Source organism: Saimiri boliviensis, chromosome 2 (genome assembly GCF_048565385.1).
Source record: "Saimiri boliviensis isolate mSaiBol1 chromosome 2, mSaiBol1.pri, whole genome shotgun sequence".
Classification (NCBI taxonomy): domain Eukaryota; kingdom Metazoa; phylum Chordata; class Mammalia; order Primates; family Cebidae; genus Saimiri; species Saimiri boliviensis.
The window spans coordinates 187,623,427-187,634,200 of record NC_133450.1 but is presented as its reverse complement, the minus strand read 5'-3'; the positions used below and the strand labels follow the sequence as shown (position 1 = coordinate 187,634,200).

At 43.5% G+C, this 10,774-nt stretch overlaps 1 protein-coding gene across 2 annotated transcripts in view; it reads right to left on the bottom strand.

The window, feature by feature from the left end:
- RUSC2 (RUN and SH3 domain containing 2) overlaps positions 1-10,426 on the bottom strand; it is a 71,415-nt gene extending 60,989 nt beyond the window's left edge. Inside the window, exon 1 of one of the 2 annotated variants that reach the window (XM_003943808.3) lies at positions 10,129-10,426. The gene's annotated coding sequence lies outside the window, so the exon portion shown is untranslated. The remainder of the gene's footprint in view (positions 1-10,128) is intronic. The other variant, XM_039474858.2, reaches the window with a different exon arrangement.
- Positions 10,427-10,774: the final 348 nt, after the last annotated feature.

Here is a 10,774-nt window from a genome sequence, read left to right as displayed (position 1 = left end):
AAATACAATCAATTGTTGTTCTAAGTCACTAAGTTTTGGGGTGTTTTGTTATACAGTAACAGAAAATGTGATATGGTCTGGCTGTGTCTCCCACCCAAATCTCATCGTGAATTCTCATGTGTTATGAGAAGAACGGGAGGTAACTGAATCATAGGGGCAGGTCTTTCCCATGCTATTCTTGTGATTGTGAATAAGTCTCACAAGATTTGATAGTTTTATGAGGGGGAGTTTCCCTGTACAAGCTTTCTCTTTGCCCACTGTCATCCATGTAAGATGTGACTTTCTCCTCCTTGCCTTCCACTATCATTGTGAGGCTTCCCCAGTCATGTGTAACTGTAAGTCCATTAAACCTCTTTCTTTTGTAAATTGCCCAGTCTTGGGTATGTCTTTATCAGTAGCATAAAAATGGAATAATACAGTAAGATAGAAATGTCTGAATCACTAGGCTTTGGGAGATGTTTAAAAGGAAATCATTAGTCTTATAGAAAAACTCTAGCTGTCCAGAACTCAAAAAAGCTGTTCTGTTTGGCTGTATCTTTAAACAGAAATAAACAACTTTCAAAGAACAAGTAAAGAATGTTTTGAAAGAGACACAACTCCAGGATGAATGGGACTAGCAGCAGGTTCCCAATTTTCTCCCCTGGAGTTTTTGCTTTTTACCACGGGTTCATCTAAAGGCTATCTATGCTGCCTTTAGGAGTACTTTGCTCTTTTTCTTTTATCTGAGCATGGACAAAAATAAATATCCATTTTCCCTAAGTACACTAAATACAAGGTGGATTTTCTGTTTTTAAAAGAATTATACAGGAAAATAAAGCACAAAGTATAAAAACAGATAAACAAGTTAAATATAGATTTTTTTTTTTTTTGATCCTAAGATAAACAAGTTAAGCATAGACTTTTGATCCTAAAATAATTAAATTTTAGCTAGAAGTTGGCTGGCCCTATTTTTCTTTCCACCCAGTTATCAGTCTATTGTCCTTGTCCACAGGAACTCACGCAAGAAGCCAAAAATACAACAGATACCTCAGAGCTCACCATCTCATCTTCTTGAAGATAAAAGACTTATTAAACCAAGAATTCCAAGGAACAGAGGGTTTCTTCCTAAAGTATCAAAATTAACTTTTAAAAAACTTTTGTTTTGGTAGAACTGTTTTAAAAATGTATTATGCAGGCTATAACTTAACTTCATGACTCACTACTGTTTTTGTTTGTTTGTTTTTTGTTTTCTGTTTCTTTTTGAGAGTCTTGCTGTGTTGCCTAGGCTGGAGTGCAGTGGCACAATCTCCAGCTCACTATAGCCTCTGCCTCCTGGGTTCAAGCGATTCCTGTGCCTCAGCCTCCCAAGTAGCTGGGATTACAACAGGTGCATGCCACCATGCCTGGCTAATTTCTCTATTTTTAGTAGAGCTGGGGTTTCACCGTGTTGCCTAGGCTGGTCTTGAACTCCTGGCCTCAAGTGATCTGCCCACCTTGGCCTCCTAAAGTGCTGAGATTACAGGCGTGAGCCACCATGCCTTACTACTGTTAACATTAATAATATCCTAGGTTAAAATAATGTTGTTTTCAGTGTCTATTAAGGACTTGCACACCAAATCAACAGTCCCATAAGGATTGCGTGTTAAGAGAATGGTTCACTTTTGCCATTTGTTTTCTGAGATGGAGTCTCACTCTGTCTCTCAGCTGGAGTGCAGTGACATCATCTTGGCTTACTGCAACCTCCACCTCCTGGGTTCAAGCAATTCTCTTGCCTCAGCTATCCAAGTTGCTGGGATTACAGGCACATGCCAAGATGCCTGGCTAATTTTTGTATTTTTACTAGAGACGGTTTTGGCATGTTGGCCAGGCTAGTCTCAAACTCCTGACCTCAGGTAATCCACCTGCCTCAGCCTCCCAAAGTGCTGAGATTACAGGCATGAGCCACCACACCTGGCCTTCTTTTGTCATTTCTATATAACAGTACTGGAAGTCCCAGCCTGAGCAATTAGGTAAAAAAATAAAAATAAAAGGCATCCAAATAGAAAAAAAAAAAAGGTAAAATTATCTCTGTTCCAAGATTACAGGATCTTGAATGGAGAACGCCCTAAAGATGCCATAAAAAACATCAGAACTAAAAATGATTTATTAGTTGCAAATACACTAATCATTTATTAGTGTCAGCAAAGCTGCAGGGTACAAAATCAACACATAAAAATCAGCTTTTTTTCTTTTTAATTAGCTGAGAATATAGGTGAAGTTGTTCTACATTCCTGTAGTACCTGTACAATTTTCCTGTGGCAGTTACCACAAAGGATAGGAAAAACAAAGTTCCACCCAAGTGTGAGAGATGTAGATACACATCTTTCACAATGTTCCACAGGGACAGAGAAGTGATAAATCCTGCACCCAAGGAGTGAAAGGAAGACAGTGTATCTGCATGCCCAATGATCTCATGTTTAATAGCCTCTACATCTACTAATGGGCCCACTGCCAATGCAAGAGGGTCAGTTAAGTGGACATGAGCGTGGATATCATTAAGAGTATCAATATCTTTAATGTCCGCAGTTAATGTTTTGATCACCCTAGGTCTGGAGATCTTCTTGGGGTATGATGAAGATCCTGTTGTCCTGAGATAGCTTCCCAAGGATGTGTTTATTAGAACACATAATCTGCTGCCAACTTGAGGAGAAGTAGCATATAGTATTCAGTATATGGCTGGTAATATGTAATTGTGGCCAGGGGATACAGAGAGTTGTTGACCCACGGAACAAATTCTACCCAAATGGGTTTGCAACACCAATACAAAACAGTTCTCCAGTTTACTAACCCAATTAAGTTCTTTTCATCCACAACATGCTCAACAAATGGGCTTATATCAGTATGGGGTTGTGCAGTGAGGATCTGCAAGAAAAGATTGAATGTAGCTTTTCAGTGATGACTGCACTATCAAATAATGGATTCAACATACCCACAATGTACTGCTGTGCTGTGTCTCTTTTCCCTCAATGAGAAATCATCATGACAATTTGGCCAGATGCATCTGAACAGTCTATACCAAACTTGTCATCTAGAAACTTGTACTCACAATGTAAGGGGAAGGATAGGTGCAGATCATGACATTTTATATGGGTGGGGTGCTCGAGTACTTGCCCATGGAGATGCTTGACTGTTTAGTCACTATTCATTTTGGGAGGATTAAATGATAACTTGGTGCCAGATCCAAGTATACATACTCCTAATTTAATCTCAGCTACACCACAAGTGCTCAGTGTAAGTGAGGAAGATGAGCAATATAGACAATTTTAACCTTAGCGTCCTCTAGGCAAAAACAGAACTGTCTTTTGTACAGTTGTTGAGCAAGTGCCCCTATGTCAGGGCCACTTCCACAATACCACCATGTAGTGTATGGATCTGTTACATACTGTTTTACTGTAGTACATCCAGCTTGATCACGTGCAGGGCGATAATTGAAGGAGCACTCCTGGAAAATGCCCCAAGGTATGTAAGTCTCTAGGATCTTGCACCTTCTGATGGTTGTGTGGAATTCTTCAGAGGAATAATCAGTGATAGTAACTTTACATGTTACATTCCTAACAACTATTGTTGGAAATTTAGGATATTCAAATAGGACAACACTCGGAGTTTATGTATTACAGAGCTTGGCTTCCAATAGTCTGAGTATGGAACACGTGCATCACCTTCAGCAAGAGGAGTACATACATTGGCCACATGCAAGCTTGATAGATCTGGGTAAGTGACTACAGGTGCAGGAGACATAGCATCTCTAAGCTTAGTCAACCCTAGGGAGCCTTTGTAGAAACAAAATAAGATTTAATGCACCAAGTTTTGTTTCTATGGAGGTGAGCCTTTTATGGCTCAATCAGTGATACTGCCTGACTGAATTTAAAGTAGAGTTTCTCTAGAGACTTCTGTTTCTGGTTGATTCTCTGTGATCCTCTCCAAGAGCTTCCTGAGAACCTGGCTCGATTGAGGTTTGGCTCTTGCATGCCTCAAGCTCTGCAGCCTTGAGTTAGGTCTCTACTTGTTGCATGATCTTGTTTGTTTGGACTCTGTCTAGATCTAAGCCCTTCTCCTCCGCTGCTAACTCAGGCACTGACTTGAGAGTTTCTCTACCAGCTCACTCATCTTTACTCTCTGATGCTTCTTTTGCTTTGGTATAATTCTCTTCATCTGTTTTGGGGCAAATTTGTCCAATCAGCTGTATTCCTTTTTTTTTTTTTTTTGAGACAAAGTTTCACTCTTGTTACCCAGGCTGGAGTGCAATGGCGTGATCTCGGCTCACCACAACCTCTGCCTCCTGGGTTCAGGCAATTCTCCTGCCTCAGCCTCCTGAGTAGCTGGGATTACAGGCACGTGCCACCATGCCCAGCTAATTTTTTGTATTTTTAGTAGAGACGGGGTTTCACCATGTTGACCAGGATGGTCTCGATCTCTTGACCTTGTGATCCACCCGCCTCGGCCTCCCAAAGTGCTGGGATTACAGGCTTGAGCCACTGCGCCCGGCCTTTTTTTTTTTTTTTTTTTTGGAGACGGAGTTTCGCTCTTGTTGCCTAGGCTGGAGTGCCATATATATATATGTATATATATATATATATATATATATGTATATATATATATATATATATATATATACACATATATATATATATAAATTTAGTAGAGACGGGGTTTCTCCATGTTGGTCAGAGTGGTCTTGAACTCCTGACCTCAGGTGAGGATCCACTCACCTCTGCCTGGGATTACAGGCATGAGCCACCATGCTCAGCCTGTCCAATCAGCTGTATTCCTATACACTAACATGGAAATTAAAACAATTCAATTTATAGTAACATCAAAAAGAATAAAATACTTAGAAATAAACTTAACCATGGAAGTGAAAGATTTGTACACTGAGAAATACAAAACATTGCTGGAAGAAATCAGACATAAATAAACGGAAAAACATCTGGTGATCAAGAATTGGAAAACTTGCTGTCATAAGAGGTGTCAGTACTACCCAAAGTCAGCTAGAGATTCAATACAATCCCTATCAAAATCCCAACAATGTTTTTTGCAGAAATAGCAAAATCCATCCTAAAATTTATATGGAATCTCAAGGGATCCTAAACAACCAAAACAATCTTGAAAAACAAAGTTGGAGGGCTTACATTCTTGATTTTCCAAACTTACTACAAAGCTCCAGTAATCAAAACAGTGTTTAATCAGCATAAAGACAGACATATAGACCAATGGAAGAGACTAGAGAGCCTAGAAATAAACCCTCACATATCTGGTCTGATGAGTTTGACAAGGGTGCCAATATCATTCGGTGGACAAAGGACAGTCTTTTCAACAAATGGCATTGGAAAACCTAGATATCCATAAGGAAATGAATTAAGTTGGACCCTTATCTTATATCACATACAAAAATTAACTCAAAATGGATCAAAGACCTAAAGATAAGAGCTAAAACTACAAAAAAAGAAGAAAAAAGGACAAGAAAACAGAGGGAAAGTTTCATGTTACCAATGTGGCAATTCTCGGGTACGACACCAAATGCACAGTTAAGAAAAGAAAAATCAGATAAATTAGATTTCAAATTTTAAAACTTTTGTGTATCAAAGAACACTGATAACAGAGTGAAAAGGCAATCCATGGAATAGGAGAAAATATTTGCAAATCATATATCCGAGAATGGATTAATGTCCAAAATGTATTCAAAAACTCAACTCAGCAACAACCCAATTCAAAAATGGGTAAAGGACTTAATTAGGCATTTCTACAAAGATTAAAAAATGGTCAATAAGTATCAAATACATGAAAAAATGCTCAATATCTTTTCATTAGAGAAATGCGAATCAAAATCATGAGATACTACTTCACACTGATTAGAATGGTGATTACTATTATTTTGAGATGGAGTTTTGCTCTGTCACCCAGGTTGGAGTGCAGTGGCACAATCTCAGCTCACTGCAACGTCAGCCTCCTTGGTTCAAACCAGCCTCCTGAGTAGCTTGTATTACAGGCATGTGCCACCACACCTGGCTAATTTTTGTATTTTTAGTAGAGATGCAGTTTCAGCATGTTGGCCAGGCTGGTCTTGAACTCCTGATCTCAGGTGATCTGCCTGCCTCAGCCTCCCAAAGTGCTGGGATTACAGGCATGAGCCATCATGCCCAGCCTAGGATGGCTATTATTTTTTTTAAAAAGAAAGAGTGTTGCCAAGGATGTGGAAAAACTGGAACCCTTATGCATTGCTGATGAGAATGGAAAATGCTGTAGCCACTGTGGAAAACAGTATGGTGGCTCCACACACACACACAAAACCAAAACGTAAAATTACCATACAATCCAGCCATCCCACTTCTGGGTATATAACCACAAGAACTGAAAGCAGAGATTCAAACACATCAGTATATTCATGTTCACAGCAGCATTTTTCATAAGCCAAAAGGTAGATGCAACCAAAATATCCATCAAGAGATGGATAAACAGAATATAGTGTACACATACAATGGAATATTATTCAGTCTTTAAAAGGAGTGAAATTCTGGCCAGGTGCAGTGGCTCACATCTGTAATACCAGCACTTTGGAAGGCTGAGGCTGATGGATCACTTCAAGTCAGGAGTCTGAGACCACCCTGGCCAACGTGGTGAAACCCTGTCTCTACTAACAATACAAAAATTAGCTGGGTGTGGTGGCATGCACCTGTGATTCCAGCTACTTAAGAGGCTGAGGCATGAGAATCACTTGAACCCAGGAGGCAGAGGCTGTAGTGAGCCAAGATCACACCAGTACACTCTAGCCTGCATGACAGAGTGAGACTCTGTCTCAAATAAATAAAAAGAAAAGGAGGGAAGTTCTGATACAGGCTATAATGTGGATGAACCTTAGACATTAGGCTAACTGACTGCAGCACTACTCACAATAGCAAAGACTTGGAATCAACCTAAATATCCACCAATGACAGATTGGATAAAGAAAATGTGGTACACATACACTATGGATAACTATGCAGCCATAAAAAAGAATGAGATCGTGTCTTTTACAGAACATGGATGGAGCTAGAGGCTATTATCCTTAGCAAACCAACAAAAACAGAAAACCAAATACTGCATGTTCTCATAAGCAGGAGCTAAATGCTGGGAACTTATAAACACAAAGAAGGAAAACTACAGACACTGGGGTCTTCTTGAGGGTGGGAGGAGGGAGAGGAGCAGAAAAGATAGCTATTGGGTACTGGGCTTAATACCTGGGTGATCAAATAATCTGTACAACAAATCCCTGTGAAATGAGTTTATATAACAAACTCTCACGTGTACCCCTGAACCTAAAATACAAATCTAAAAAACAAAAAAACAAAAAAGACATTATGCTAATTAAGATAAATTACTCACAAAGGGACAAATAGTTCATGATTCCACTTACACTTACATGAGGTACCCACAGTAGTCAAATTCAGAGATTGAAAGTAGAAAGCCTGGGGCTGAGTAGGGAGAAACGGGGAGTTAGTATCTTACTGGTACAGAGTTTCAGTATGGGAAGATGAAAAAAAGTTCTGGAGATTGATGTCAATAATGGTTGTACAATAAGGTGAATATATTTAATGCCACTTGAGAATGATAATAATGGTAAATTTTATGTTATATATATTTTACCACAATAAAGAGTAAATATGGTACAGCACAGGTTCTGCTATGAGTTATTTTGTTGTTAGATTTCCCTCTACCTCACCACCTAGCTCCCTGAGCAATGTTGACATCTGGCTACTCAAAATAATGCTCTGATTTTGCATGACGGACTCCTTTGACAAAAGTTATATTATACGCCTATGTCTGAATGGTTTTTTTTTCCCCCTGGGTAACTTCAACACTAATCAATCAGACCCTCTCTAGATAGCCTGCCCTTACCCTAACATGCAGTGAACCAACTCTTCTGTCAAGTGACTTTTAGCAAGATGCACAATCATTGTGTATGAGTACTAGGAAGAAAAGGGTGAGTTATTATCCTAAATTTGCAGATAAGCCCCAGAGAGAAAAACAGAACAGATAAGCCTTCCCATGAACTTGCCAGATTTAGCAAGTAAAAATACAGGACTCCCTGTTGTTTATCTGAAATTCAATTTTAACTGGGCATCCTGTTTTATCTGGCAACACTGAAGTATTAGAGGTGAGTAGAAAAATAATCCAGGGTGTTCTGGGGTAACTGAGGTCTTAAGAGGGAGCCTAGACAGGAAAAAGTAGAAAAAGCCACTAAACAGATACCATTAAAAAAAAAAAAAATTGTACTGTTTAATCCATACAGTTCAAGAGTCCTTCCCCAAATTGGGTTTCTATGATCGAAGACCTTATTTTTTTGAGATGGAGAGTCACTGTCACCCAGGCTGGAGTACAGGGGCATGATCTCACCTCACTGCAACTTCTGTCTCTCAGGTTCAAGTGATTCTCCTGCCTCAGCCTCCCGAGTAGCTGGGACTACAGATGTGCACCACCATGCCCGGTTAATTTTTCTATTTTCAGTAGAGACAGGGTTTCACCATGTTGGCCAGGCTGGTCTGGAACTCCTCACCTCTAGTGACCTGCCCACCTGAGCCTCCCAAAGTTTCGGGATTACAGGTTGAGCCACTGTGTCAGCTGGGCCTGATTCAAGACTTTAGAAAGGATGTCAGAGGGTGGGAGACAGAAAGTGGAAAAGGATAAATCAAAACTAGAAATGGGTGAATGAGAACATGTCCAGCCTCCAGTTAAGGCAGCTGTGACTTCAGAAAGGAATCTTAAGCACCATCATAGAAATCAGAGGGATCCTAACCTAGCTCAAAGCAGAAGGGAAACCATGGCTGGCTTTACAGCAGGAGGGGCATAAGTAAGAGGATACCAGGTAGACTGTTTGGATCTGCTCTTCCATTAAGCCATCCACCACTGCTTAATACGTAAGGAGCTGCTGGCCAGGAAAATCCAATGATTACTTTTATTTGCTAATACTTTGAGTCCCAGTTACAATAATGCCACTACTAATTAGGTAACTACTTTCTAGCTTATCAACTCTTACAGCTTTCCAGCCGTTGTTTCATCCCTCAGCGATACCACCTGCTTCCCCACGGAACCCAAACCCTAATACCCTCAGGAAAGTAAATCTGCTCAGGTCACCAACCTAAGAATAAACAAAAACAGGGTTCAGGCCCTTTGCCCTTTGAAAATTCCACTTTTTTTTTTTTTTTTTTTTTTTTTTAAAGGCCTGTGTTCTTTATCACACTGTTCACATAGTGGTAATCCTTGCCTGACTATGGTCTACTCGTTCCTGCGTTTCATTCCTCCGCTACTTTGTGCGTTTTGTTCAATTCTTTGTTCAAAACGCCAAGGACAACTGGTAGTCAAGACCCTCCACGGACACCACCACCGTGAGCCGGGGACCATGCTGGGGACTGAGGATACAAAGATGAGTAGTGTACGGTCCTTGCCCCTAGGACAGTTCCGTGTCCGCAGGGCCGGCCGGGAGGGCCACAGCCAACCGTGGGCAACAGGATCGCCGTGCCCTTCGCGGCAAATGAGTGCAGTAGTAGGGAACGAGTACTGCCAAGCCAAAGGTTTTCCCCAGGTAAAACTGGATGACGGAGAGACGGAGACCGAAGCGACGCCGGCGCCGGGCAGATATTTACGGGAGCCAGCGGCTAAACGGGCGGAGGGCGCAGAGGACCCGGCCGGGGACTGGCCGTAGGGAGGCCCCCGCTGCAGTAGCGGGCCTGGGTGCCGGGCGGCCGCGCTTCCCCAAAGCCATCACGGCGGCTTGGGGTACCACGGTGACTACCCGGCGCGAGTCATTTTGTGGGGGAAGGTGTCTCCAAGGGGGCAGTTTGAGACGGTTGGGGGTGCATCTGGGGTGGCGCCCAAAGGGACAGTGAGTGCTGGATGTTTGAAGGTCCCGTGGACGCAGAGTTGACGAGTCAGAGAAGGCCGGGGGTCAGAAGGGCTGGGGACGAGGTCTGTCCAGAGGGTCGGCGCGGACGCCGCGGGCGGGTGCAGCCGAGGGGGAAGGGAGGACGCTGAGAGCACAGAGGTGGGCAGACAGGCCCTCCCTCCCCTAAGGGAGCCCTTGGAACGCGGGGAAGTGGGTCTGTGGGACCCCGCCAGCCTCCGGAGAGGCGTTCCTACCTCGCTTCTCGCCTCCGCCTAGTCCTTCCGCGCCGGCGGCGGCGGCGTTGTCTCGCACCCTCCAGGGGTCGCGTTGCAGCCTAGAGGCACCGGCGCCCCCTCCCTCCGGGCGGGTTGGAAATGCCGGCCCCTGTCGGCGTGGCGCAGTGGTCCAATCTGGGTTGCCCTCAGGTCGCCCCTCCGGGCGGCGCGTTGGTTCGGTCCGCCGGGCCGCGGTGAACGCCCGCTCCCCGGCTCCCGCAGCGAAGGGCGCAGCCTAGTCACGCGCAGAGCTTTCCAGCGAGGGGCGCGGCGAGGCTTCCGCCGTGGCTCCGCCTTCTGCGGCCCGTGCCCGCCCCCGCGGGGTGGTGCCTGGCGACGCGCCGCTCGCGGGTACAGGAACTCAGGAAAGCCTAGGGCGCCTCGAGGGCCGTTGGATGTGAGCGTCCAGCTTCGTCTAAGACGGCGGTTCTTAACCCTGGCTCCCCAGTACAACCTAGTGAGGAAACTAACAAAACAACAGCAAACGGAGGCCTGACCTCACCCTGGACGGACTAACTCAGAATCACTGGGGTGGTGTGGGTGGGGTGAGGCGGGGTTGGCCCCTCCATGCATAGCCAGGGTTCCGAAGCCCTGGTGAAACCTAGAACCCATACGCCCCCCGCTC